At 38.5% G+C, this 12,876-nt stretch overlaps 1 protein-coding gene across 5 annotated transcripts in view; it reads right to left on the bottom strand.

Annotated features, from left to right (window-relative positions):
- The window catches only part of OTUD7A (OTU deubiquitinase 7A), a 108,149-nt gene that overhangs the window by 50,073 nt on the left and 45,200 nt on the right, over positions 1–12,876 (bottom strand). For all 5 annotated transcript variants that reach the window (XM_033070289.1, XM_033070287.2, XM_033070291.2 and 2 more), the window contains exon 5: positions 2,040–2,172. The gene's annotated coding sequence lies outside the window, so the exon portion shown is untranslated. The remainder of the gene's footprint in view (positions 1–2,039; positions 2,173–12,876) is intronic.

The raw sequence follows: 12,876 nt of genomic DNA, 5'->3' as shown, positions 1-12,876 counted from the left end.
AAGTCCTGAACAGATACACAGAAGTGGAAAAAACAGAGAAAGAAGTTATGCTGAAGAATCCTCAGCTCTGTGAGAAGGAAGAGCTGCCCAAGAGAACTGTTCAAGTACTTCAAGCCCAGTTCTAGGATAAATACCATCAAGGTTCAGGGATCAACTAGTAAGTATTTTAAAAATGCAGCTACATTTCAATTTTCAGAACTGTTATTTAAAGTGTCTACTATTTGCTTATATATTTAAATTATTTCAAGCTAGAGCTTTAACGAAGGACACAACCAAATTATCTTTAGATGTGATTTTTACAACTGTATTTTCATGGAGCTTCAGAGGGTTTTCCCAACATCATTTTTCTTACTTAAGAGTGATTATGTTCTCAGAAGGAAAAAATCTCAGAGATAAACAGATAAACAAGAAATCCATAGAAACAGGGGTCTTGAACTGGAACAAATCGAGCAAGAGACAGTCTTTTCAGTTAAGGATCTCCTATATTCCTCAATCAGTATTTTTTCAAAATAAAACACCAGTATTTTTTTTCAAACAAGAAAACATGATATAGATAACAAGATAAAGCAAGATGTGGAGAATAAGTAAATTACAATGTTTCTCCTATTTTATTCACAAGGGCCCTCATAATGTGGTAATTGTGTTCTAACAGAAAGCAGCTGTGCAAAGGATAAATGTAATGCCACTGATAGTCAGAATTTCTCTGAAACAAATTCCTTGATTTTAAAACCAATTCAAGTATTAATTATTCTTTTATCTGTGAGAGTGATAAAGAAGTAGGCAGTATTATACTGCACTGGAAATATGACAATTAGGTTTTCAGATGTTAATCTGAGGCCTCTAATTAAATGCAGTTTCATTAAGCACCATGCATCTCCTTTAGTAGAATGTATCTCCAAAGAAGCAACATGAACAAACTAGATTGCTTCCTCATTGGGAATTTTTTTCCCTTATTTTTTCCTCCTCCTTTTCCTAATTTATAAATTTGTCTGGATACAGCAAGAAGATCTTATACTGAAATACTGAATATCTTTCTCTAAATGCCATTTTTCTTTCTAATACAGAAGGTATTCTGGCCAAAACTCTAATCTTAACACAGCTTTTTCTCCCAAAGCATCTATCATGCACTCTGGCAGCATAAAATTAACTTCAGCGCATGGAAAGCATGCATTCTGAGCAGCCATTTTTGGGTATCTATAACATGGAGTTTCATTACTTTTGTCCAAGCCAGCCTCGCATGATGAGTGACCCACTTGGGCCTGTGGGCGCCACGAGAAGCCTTCGGCCCAACAGCCACCACCACCAGCTGAACCCCTGCAGTTCCCTACATTTTGAACTCTTGACCCTCCTGTTTATCCACTGCGACGTCTGAAATCAATTGTCATAGCAACAGGAGGCCGAGCCTTCCTTTGCACTGCAGACCAGCTTCCCGATCAGCTTCAGCTTCCCGATCAGCTGCTGTCACCGGGCCGGGCCCACTGCGCAGAGCCCGCTCCTGAGGGGACACCCGGCTAACAGCGGGGGGAACCGCGGGCAGGCCCAGCCAAGCCCGGCCTTGAGGGAGAGGCGCGGGCAGGCCCAGCCCAAACCCAGCTCAGCCTTGAGGGAGAGGCGCGGGCAGGCCCAACCCAAGCCCAAGCCCAGCCCAAACCCAGCCCAACCCCAGCCCGGTGCTGAGGGAGGGGCGGGCAGGCCCAGCCCAAGCCCAAGCCCAGCCCAAGCCCAGCCCGGTGCTGAGGGAGGGGCGGGCAGGCCCAGCCCAAGCCCAAGCCCAGCCCAAGCCCAGCCCGGTGCTGAGGGAGGGGCGGGCAGGCCCAGCCCAAGCCCAGCCCAAACCCAGCCCAGCCCCACAGCCCGGTGCTGAGGGGGAGGCGAGGCCAGGCCCAGCCCAAGCCCTGGAGCCGCTCCCCGCCTTCTCCGCACAGCTGCAGCAAAGCCTGCTCAGATTAGCGCTCCTGGGGAGTCTGCTGGGTCCGGAGCTGTAAATAGATACACAGCTGATTAAAGCTGCCTTTAAGCAAGTGGTTAATTTGACTTACAATAGACTTTAAATAAGAGTTCCTTGAGGCAGGTGTTGGATGGGTGTTATGCTGCTGGTTTTTGGTGGTGAAAATAATCCATTTTTGCCACAGTAGAAGGTATGAATAAGCAAAGTTTTGTCCCCTGAGAAATCTGGAAGGAAAAAGAAGAAGAACTAGTGTATTAATCATTACACTTCTGCTATTTGAATAATATTAACTGCCAAAATAAACTTCATCTTAGAAGCCTAATAGATACTACTCTTCATACAGATAAATTACCACATACATTAATTTGCATTAAGAATATTACTTGGGCACAATGCAGACAATTAATTAAAAAAGCATTATGAATCTACAAAAATATCCTTATGGCTCTCCTACATGAAAATGGCAACTTGCACTTGGAATTCCTTTTAACTGTTCTTTGTCCTAAGATTCATCAGACACAGCTTTGAAAGTTTTTTTTTCACATGAACTTCCAAAATCCGAAGCAATGTACTAATTAAGAGATACTGATATGAAGAAGAGAAGACTCAATCAGGATAGGCACTCTTTTTTGATGAAAACAAAGACATGAGCACATGAAGAAAGAAGGAACACTATTTAATGGAGTTTATTTATTTTTAAAAGATACAGCAGTTTCCTTTCCATATAATCTACTCCTATCTCCTAAGAATAAATCTTGCTGTTTGGAAATGCATAGTCCAATTACTAGAAGCTTCACCTTATTATTCTAAAAAGCACTAACAATCAGTTTTACTGTTTCTGTTTTTTTAATCCATTCACAAAAATCCCACAGTTGTGACTGTGCCCAACCCCACCAAATCTTTTTGTCATGGAAGACATTCCTTCTGATAATGCTTTTAAAACAGGCAAAACTGTAAGAAGGTGCAAAATTTTTATGAATTTGTTAGAATTAGGATATGAAAAAAGAATATAACAGTATTTCTTGTTATTTCCTAAATACGAACACAAGCAACAAAATCTCAGTAGATAATGGTTCCCATGCAAAAACTCCCAGTTATTTGTGTGGAAACTCAACAGTAACATGAGTTAAGTACCTAAATTAACAAGTATTAACTTACCCAACTCCAACTATGTATGTGAACTAACATATAGGAGTCAATAAGATTACCTTTTTTTTTTCTTCACCCTGATATATTTTCATGCAGGAACTATAAATCTGACCAATGTATTATCTTCAATTCTTTGTTGGAACTCACTTATGGATGTAACACACCACAGATACCCTCACACTGAAGCAGATTATTTCAAAGTTCGTATCAGCATAAAAAGCTTAAATTTTGCAAAGGAAATGCAGTCAAACCACATTCACCTGTGACCTTCTCTTTTATTACCCTCAGGGAGCTTAAAAAAACCAACTGTAAACCCCTCAACTAACAGAAGCAACTTTTAAAAACTCTTAATACTTTCAAGGGTGCTTGGACTGCAGGAGATAGAAATAATCACCAAGTATGAATATGCCTCCACATTCCCAGCTATGCAATGTTTACAAACTGAAATATCTACACTATGAAACTCCCATTAGCTATGAGGAAATAACTAAAAACTCTGATATCCAGCCCTCAAAACCGAATGACGATGCTTCTTCTGAGGAGATGTAACTTTTATCATTGCCCTGGACATAAACAAGCAAAGTATATTCCTTTTTTCCCAACACATATTAACAAACAATGATTGAAACATTTTTACAGTTTTGTTCAGCACATCTGCTGCACAGAGTAATAAACACTTCCAACACTCAGTCTACTTCTTCTGTTAAAAGGGGACTCAACTTATGAGCTTGCAGTAAAATTTTTTATTAGATCACAATTTACCATTTAAACTAAAATAAAAATTATTCCATTTAGCTTGTGGCTGTAAATGCTGTAATGGTCAGGGCACAAGAACATGCACCTAGCTCAGGCCTCTCCAGCCTTTCTCACACATGCAGTTTAAGATGAACACTAAATACTGCTTACTCTGCTGTATTCCCCAAGAAACTGAAGAATGCTCCTTGTATGATCCCAACTTGGTCTGTGACAAACTACACAAAGATATAGCAGCTCAAAATAAAATTATCATGAGATATGAAAAGGTTCAGGATGGAATTTCAGTTGGAATTCTTTCATCATTCTGAGCACAATTTTTGAATTTATCTTTTTACCTTTGCATGGTCCCTGAAACAGCTTCTGTGTGAAGTTAACAAAGAAAATGAAATGCAGACTGAAGATGCTACACACATATTGCAAACCAAAGAACTCAATCTCCAACAGGTCTTTTGAAGGTAAGAGTCTGAGACAAAATCAGCTGAGGCCAGAGATCAGATGTTCTTTGTTAAGAATGAATATCCACAGTAACTCTCATTTTTCCCTATTTTTATCTGACATTTCAAAGTAGTCACTCACAAAGAGCTGAAGAAGCTTCCTCCACTCAGTTTCTAGAAATACCTCAATTTTCTCCCAAGACTCTCATGCACTGCTTGTTCCAACCTCAAAAGGAGTTCCATTTCCCAGTTCTGCTTCTGACACAGGACTCAAATACTTCCTACCATTTTCTCAGCAGCTTAGGAACAGCTGCACAGTGCTGAAAACCTCTGCCAATACTCTGTTGGTTGTGGATCAGCATCTCCCCAAGTGTGAGCACATCTCAAGTGTGTGCTTGCTTCCACTATTTTTGTTACATACGTGCACACTGAAGTAGCTGTGAGTCCAGACATAGATCATCACCTTCTGTAACATCAGCTTTGTACTTAGATTCTGTCAAGACTTGGCTTCTTCTATGCAAGTTCTATATTCAGTACAAGGCCTTGCCCACTGATCATTGGTTCTTTGCAGTTATTTAATTTAGCTCAAGCAACATGTGAGGGAAAAGATATTTCTAATAATAGGGAAGCACTAATATTCAAGAAATAATAAGATCACCAGCAGGAAGGGGTTTCCATGATAAAGATGGTCATTATTGGTACTACTTTGTCTTCTTAAATACAAAGGACAAGTACCAAAGAAATGATAATTCTATTCTAGCTATGAAACTGTGTCTGTCTGTGTCCGGCAGATGTCTGTGTTGAAAACTGTGGGGGGAAGAATGCAAAATTTGACACACAGCATCTGTCTACAGCTCAGCTAGAGAAGATCCACAACTAGCTAATGTTTCCTGTTTTTGCAGATCCCTGTGACAGTTGTCACTCCCCAGAGTAAGGCAGCACCTCAATGATCTAACTTTCAAAAGACAAGTTCTTGAGCACAGTCTGAAGTGCTGGCACACTCAGTTTCTTTTTTTTTCCTGAGCCTTCACCACTTGAAATCTCTTTATAATTACTGCATGAGAAACACCTATTGCTTTATCTATGTCCTAAGCCTGTAGAGTCTGTCACAAGTTACTGATGAAGGAAAGGATTTCTCCTCCTACTAGAAAAGTCTTACTGTGACCAGTGTTCTTGAATGTGAACACATTTCTTCCCTTCCCAGCTTATGCCACTTTGACTCAGAAAATGTGTGCAGTGGAATGAGCTGACAGGGATATGAAGGCAGAAGCTTAAAGGACATCAAAAGTGTTAGCAGTATGAGCTCTGCATAAATAGTCTTACTGATACAAGTCTCCAAGCATCCTTTATCTTCTTGTACACAGAGATTAGAGGAAAGCTCAAATGCTTAATTGTATGTCAAGTGCACAGTCAACGACTAAGGGTTCAGTATAGACTTTAAAAATGGAGTCTGCAGCACATCCATGCCTTGACCAAGACAATTCAGCTGCTATTTTAAACACAAGGCTTGACTGTCTGTTACTCTGCATGTTACATTGCTCCTCACATTAAGACAAAACACACAATGGTGATTTTTCCACATTACTCCTTGAAATACTGATCCACTCAATTGGTTCATCCCACAGCTTCAGTAACAGACTAATGAGAAAGTTCTCTCTCTTACAAGAACTCTAAAAATAGCAGCAGGATTGAACTTCTGAAATTCAGATTACTTACAAGAAAGCAAGTCCTTGTAAGTCCTTAGGTGCACATAAGAGAAAGAATAGCAAGCTATGAGCAGGCATTTGTGTAACGTGCTGGAATTCAGCAGAAGCTGGAATATTAGCTCAGTGTGTGCTGAGCTAAATGAGCTCCAGCAGGGAAGAACACACACACACAATGCAGCAAAACAGAACTGGGTAATTTCCCCCAACCCTGAGACTCCCACCCTTATTTCTGTGAAACATGATGTTCCTCATCATTAATTTAGTTACTGCATTTAGTTTAGAAAATGAAACTAAGAATAGAAGACTTAATTCCTTTTTGTCCTAAAAAAAATTCTATCATTTAATATTATCTCCACGGTTTTAAAACAGTGAGACATACAAATGAGTAAATAAAAATTTGAGATATGGCATCTAGAATAATTCATTTCACAACATTTTCAAGATACATAAGTACAGCAACTGTGTGTTTCACTTAGACTACATAAGTAATTGAAAAGTCCTGCACTAGGGAAGCCATTCAGTGAAATGAATGTGAAATTACCTAGTATTAAGAACGGTTGTTCATCAAAATTTTTTACAATAAATGCCCTAAACAGTAAAAAAAGTCCCTCTTTCATTTATTCAAATCAACTTAGACTTAGTTTTCTCTAGCTATAAATAAAATGTAACTACCTCTACAGTTATGATTTTTCCTGTAACTCAGGCAATATGAAAAATAGTAATTAATAGGAAATACTCAGGCTAAACAAGGAGAACTAAAAGCTGATGAATCAAGGAAAGTGTGATAAGGAAGCATGCAGCAGAATTGTACACACAAAAAACAGCAACTAGCAGATTGTCTAAGTCTGATATTAAAATAGCCTAATTTCTGACCAAGTTCATCAGGATTGATATTCAGCATCTCTAAGAAGTAGCCCATTAGTTCTAATTGGCACTGTCATCATCATCTATTATTGCATTCTATAGAAAAGCAGGACATGGAATTAAATAGCACTGTACAAGCTGGGAAATTCATAATGCCAGGAAAAAACATATGGAAAAGGCTATTGATTGCAAAACAGAGCCTGGGGATAGGGGAATAAAACCCTTCACTACACTGAATATTATGTCTAAAGGCAACGGCTAAAAAAAAAACCAAAACAAAACAACAAAAAAAACCCAACTGTGTCTGCATTTTTTAAACTTATGTACCAAATTCACATATGAAAAGAGCACCCGTAAACTATCTATCTTAACAATCTCTTCTGAAACAAACAGCTCATCATGAACTCCCAGACAGGAAAAAGAGAGAGGAAAATACAAAAGAATTTGCGTCTCCTTGAGCCTTAGCTGACAAACGTGATGACAAACTCACTCTAAGGAATTAGGACATATTTGTAGAGCTTACTGCAAGCTTCAGCATATAAATATCTTTAAATTTAATCTGCTGCAGAGAAAAATATTTATATATTTTTAAAACATCTTAAATTGGATTCTGAACGGATTTCAGAAATACCTGTATTTTTCCCTGCATTTTATCATAAAAGCCCTGGAAAATGGACAGATACATTAAAAAAAAATCCTTTAAGCTATCCAAAAAACTATTCTCTTTCAAACATTAAATTTTTTTCCCTTTATTTTAACGACATTGATCAAACTCCTCTGCTTTGCTGCTGATCAGAAGCCAGATGCATAGCAGAGCTGATTGGGAGTTGTTGCTGATTATTTTTAGAAACAAATGCTTCAGCGCTTTGAACAATACCTACTGTCAATTTATTAGAAATTATTCAAAAGCTCATGCAGAAAATGGCTCTGCCTGACTAGCAGGGCTGCTTATTAGCCAGAAATGCAAGGAGGAGAGAGAGAATTCTGTTACTTTAGGCTCAGAATAAAAAGTTGTGGATGTGGAGCAGGAAGGATTTCAATGAAGACCTTTAAGTTCATTTAGGTTTTCTATGAAGCACAAGGGGCTGTGTGGGAGGGAGGGAAAGAGAGAAAATTATGATGTGGTGCAGGGAGTTGGTCCCACCACAACAGATCAGTAGTGTTATGGAAGACAGATGCCCAACAGACAGACAAGACTATGAACCACACAAAAGGAATTTTAAAAACCCAACAAACCCCACCAAAAACAAACAAAACCAAACCCCACAAAAAGCCCAAACCCCTCAAGCCCCCCACAACAAAAAACCCAACCAAGAAAAAAAAAACAACACAAAGGAGAAGTTTGCTTGCAATCATGTTCATCCATCACCTGCAAAAAACCCAACTAAACCCACCCAAATTAGTGGCTTAACGACTGCAAGAAGCAGAACTCTCACTTTCCCTGCTTAGCTTTGCAAAAGGCTATTTGAAAAGATGATGGTTTTATTTTTTATGTGAGTCACTTTGCACTAAATCAGTCTGCCAGACAGGCAATATGTGCTGTTGTGGTTTAACCCCAGCCAGCAGCCCAGCCCCTCGCAGCTGCTTGGCCACTCCCCCTCCAGCAGGACCAGGATGAGATTTGGTAAAGGGAGAAGCTGGAAAACTCCTAGGTTGAGATGAAGACAAGGAGAGCAAAGCAAAACAAGGAATCAGTTCAGTGCTTCCCATGGATGGGCAGGTGTTCAGCCATGCCCAGCAGACCAGGGCCCCATCACATAGAAAGGTGGCTGGGGGAGACAGACACCATCACACCAAATGTTCCCCTTTCCTTCTTCTTCCCCCACTTTGTATACTGGTCATGATGTCAGAGGGGCTAGAACATCCCTGAGGTCAGTGGGGGTCACCTGTCCTGGCTGTCACCTGGCTCCTCACAATTACCCGTGCACCCCCAGGTCCCACCCCAGCCTGGAAGTGGGAAAAGCAGGAAAGGCCTTGGCTCTGTGTGAGCCCCACTCAGCAATGACAAAACTGTCTCTGTATCATCAACCTGTGTTCAGCGTGAATCCAAAACACAGCCCCATACCAGACAGTGTGAAAAGAATTAACTCCAGCCCAGCCAAAAGCAGCACATGTGCAGTGTTCACTCACTGGAGCCAGCTTTTCTCTTATGTACAAGTGTTTGGGAAAAACCTCTTGCTTTTCTGTTTGCTGAAGCAGTCGATTAACCAGCAGTGTTCTCCATTTCATGACAGACAGAATGAGCACGTTTCTGGGAGCTGCACTCAGTACACACTGAAAAGCAAACTATCTGTGGGGAGTTCATACTTGAAAATGTAAAATGGCACAAGCTGAACTTTACCCAGTTGATAATAATTTGGTTTTTCAAGCACTAGCTTTAAAGTAAAAGTGGTATATCAAAAAAAGAAGCCACCACCATCAAACAGTCAAATATTTAAACTTGGATCAGAGCTAAACTCATGCCACTAGTATTTGTGTTTTAATCAATACAGAAATGGATCTGTTTATGTGCATTATAATATATGCAACCCAGAAACTACACTGCAACTACTATTTTCTTATGTATAACAACGTTTTCTTTGATGGTGATCAAAGAAATGATTATTGAAGACTAAATAAAAGTAAGAAAAAGACCCCCACTTCCATAAATAGATTTCATCCAAAAGAGATTTAGGTGCAAAGAACTTTATGGGCAATTTCAAGCAGTACTGAATCTGACCTGTCAATTTTTACACAGCTTGTGTGACTGAATATCTACTCCACATATACAAATCCACATCTGCTTGATTAAATTACACTGTCAGTCTCCTGAAGTAAAACCACAGCCAAATGGCCCAAAGTTATACAAATCATCTCCAGCAGGAGGTTGAAAATCTGGCTTTGTACCTTCTCTGTAATTCAAATGATAGAATTTAAGCTCTAAAACAGAAAGACATTCAGAGAATTTATATTATAATTGCAATTGCTACTTAGAGATAAGCAGTAAATGTTCCCATAATATGTACCTCTGGAAAGTCAGACACTTAATAGAATGTCAGACACTTAGTAGAATGCCACTCCAGCCACTGTCACCCCTGAAAGCTGACGTTGGAAATCTTCCTGTTCTATCAGGCCTTCTACAAACCACTGCAAGAATTTACTAAGGGATGGATTTGCTCACATTGTTCTCCATTCCATCCATGAACTAATCCATCTGTTCAACACTGAGATGAAGGCACACACATCTGTGGGAGCAAAGGCTTCAGCGAGGGCCTTTTTTTTTAATGTGAGACAAAAAAGAGAAACCTGGCTGAGAAAACACCTGAAGTGCTGGAACTACATCACTTTACCTTGCTAACAGGGAACAGCAGCAATGAAGCAATGTTTGTAATGGAAAGATTGTAGACAGGTCAGACTCACCATGCCTTGGTGGAGCAGGAAGAATGGACAGCACATATTGCTCTAAAGAGTGCAATGTGCTAAGGAAGAGCAGGGAGCAACTGCAGTCTTTTTCCTTCTCTGCATCTGTATTTTAAACAGTCTGAAAAAAAACCTGAAAACTTTTTCAGCTCCCTGCTCATTGTAAGTAGAGGTGTAAAGATTAAATTTGGGGTTTAGCTTTTATAGTACTTTTGCTCTCCCTTCTTAAGCCTTGGAAACTTTCTCCTGGGCATTACTAAGCTGGCTATGATGTCAAACAGCACAATGTATATACTATGTACTCTGAAGGGAAATAAAGAGAAACACTTAAGCCTTATACATCATTTGCAATGTGCCACAGCACTTCAGTGAAGATAAAATATCCAGTATTCTTGCAGAATGCCTTAAAAATAGAAAAACAGCCTTGTGATTGTGAAAGCTAGGAATAAAGTTAATTACAATAGTACATCAGAAGCTGAACTAACAAGCATAAGCATGATAAGCCACATACAGTCCTGTGATCTTCCAAATTTATAAATAGCTCCAACATTTTTCAGAAATAGAAGACAGATTTCAATGCTGAAGGTGCCAACCTCTTCAGTTTTATCTGGACCCATCTATCTACTTTAGGTTAATAACAACACACAAGAATCAGCATAATTCAAGGTACACTTAATATCTATGAATTCACAGAATGAATAAATTAGTTCCATATGTAGAAAACTTATTTGGGAAATCCTATCAGCTTTGCAGGAAATTGCTCTGCAAGCAGCAGAGACAAGGAAGCATAATTTTCTTTGGATTTCTGTCCTTTAATACCCCAAATTTGTGCAGCCACCACCACATACCAGAGTTAGCTGAGACGTGTATGCAGTTCTGTCAAACAGTGTAAAAAAGAAGTACTGTGCTAATTTCAGGAATTTTTTTCTTCACCAGCTAAACTTTCACACAAGAGACAATTGGCTTCCTCTTGGGAGGCACCTCCTCTCAGTAATGCTTTAATTGTCACAAGAATCAAAACTGTATCTAATTGCCTCATCATAGTATTGATCAATCCAGCAGATGCTTCCAGAATCAATGAAAAAATATTGAAATAATTTCTTGTATTCAATAAAAAACTCTCTTAACAACAATGGCTGAAAAGAGTGTAAATGTCTCTTAATTTCTCCATAAAGGGAAAGTCATTCCCTCACAAAATAAAATACCTCGTTATAAAAATATTACATATAAATAAAACCTTATAAAAGAAAGCCCTTGTAAAATCAGGCCTTATTACTTCAGTTAAGGTAACAGCTAACTTGATAAGTTTCTGTGAGAACCTACCAACTTTCATAAAAATGGAATCCCATAATGGTAGAAATCTACTTATTCTCATGAGAAAGAATTCTAAAACTGTAACAGTTAATAGCACCTGTAACAACTATCCTAAATCGTTAAGAGAAAAATGCAAACATATCTAAAAAGAGACACTAACAAACATATAACCACCTCTAGCAAACTAACCAATCAAACAGGATAACAGCTAGTTACCAACGAATTAGAACCAGACAGAATACTTTTTAAAAAAAGAAAAATTTAAAGCTATAGATAAAAAAGAGACTTTTTTCACTACTTAAAAAGTATATATCTCATCTCTCCCTAATGCGAAACATAACGACATAAAAATTTATCCAATTACTCACATAAGTTTTCAACCAAGACATTTTAATAAGACATCCTTTTAATCCCTGCCTGTTTAATAAGACATTTGGTAGTTTATTATACCAACAGTGCACAATTCATTTTTGTAACACAGCAACAATAAATAACACAAATTAAATAGTCAAATCTCATAGCCTCCAGTGAAACAATATTTGGAATATAATTACATGCAGTACACATTTTGCAAAGGATGTAGACTCAGTTCCAAATTTAGCAAAATGTGACCAGGAAACAAGTATGTGGAACTTCACCACAGTGTTTATTTGACCCTTTTCAGTCTTGAAATTTACTATTTGCCAAATGTCTTTTCAGCTTATAAGGCTCCTCTAGTCCTCTCCTGCTCCATGAAGAGATGCTTTTAGAATCTTGCTGGTCTAACTTACACTGTAACTTATTTTAGTTACTCAAAACTTTATTCTCTCTGGGTAAGGCTTCCAAAGATTTTAAACATCCATATGAAACAAATTATGCTTTAAATTTACAGAAGTAGCTCAAAAGAAATGTGAGAGGAGATTATTTACTTGGAAACAAGGTATTCCCTATCTTCTCTGTAAACTGGCTCTTCCTTTTAGCAATACAAACAGTGCCAGCTTCTCCAGACATGCACTCTCTGCCCTTACATATAAGTTAAAATCACCAAGAGATCAGGTATGCATAGCTTTTGTCTAATTACTGAAATCCTTTCTGGCTTTGCAGGAGAGATAATTCAAAACCACATGAATTTACTCATAAATATGACTCTGAATGAATTTGGGCTGGACCATAATTTAGTTGTACAATGCTAGAACTCTACTACAGAACCCATGCAGCTTCTAGAATGGATGGACATATTTATTTTGAACCATTCTGATTTTAAAGGTTTAACACATTAGAAATTAAAGAGTTTCTAACCATTCTAAAATAGTAATACCTCAAGAGA

This window comes from Catharus ustulatus, chromosome 12, assembly GCF_009819885.2.
Source record: "Catharus ustulatus isolate bCatUst1 chromosome 12, bCatUst1.pri.v2, whole genome shotgun sequence".
Taxonomy (NCBI): domain Eukaryota; kingdom Metazoa; phylum Chordata; class Aves; order Passeriformes; family Turdidae; genus Catharus; species Catharus ustulatus.
Note: the sequence above shows the minus strand (reverse complement) of the source record. Positions and strands in the feature narration are given on the sequence as shown.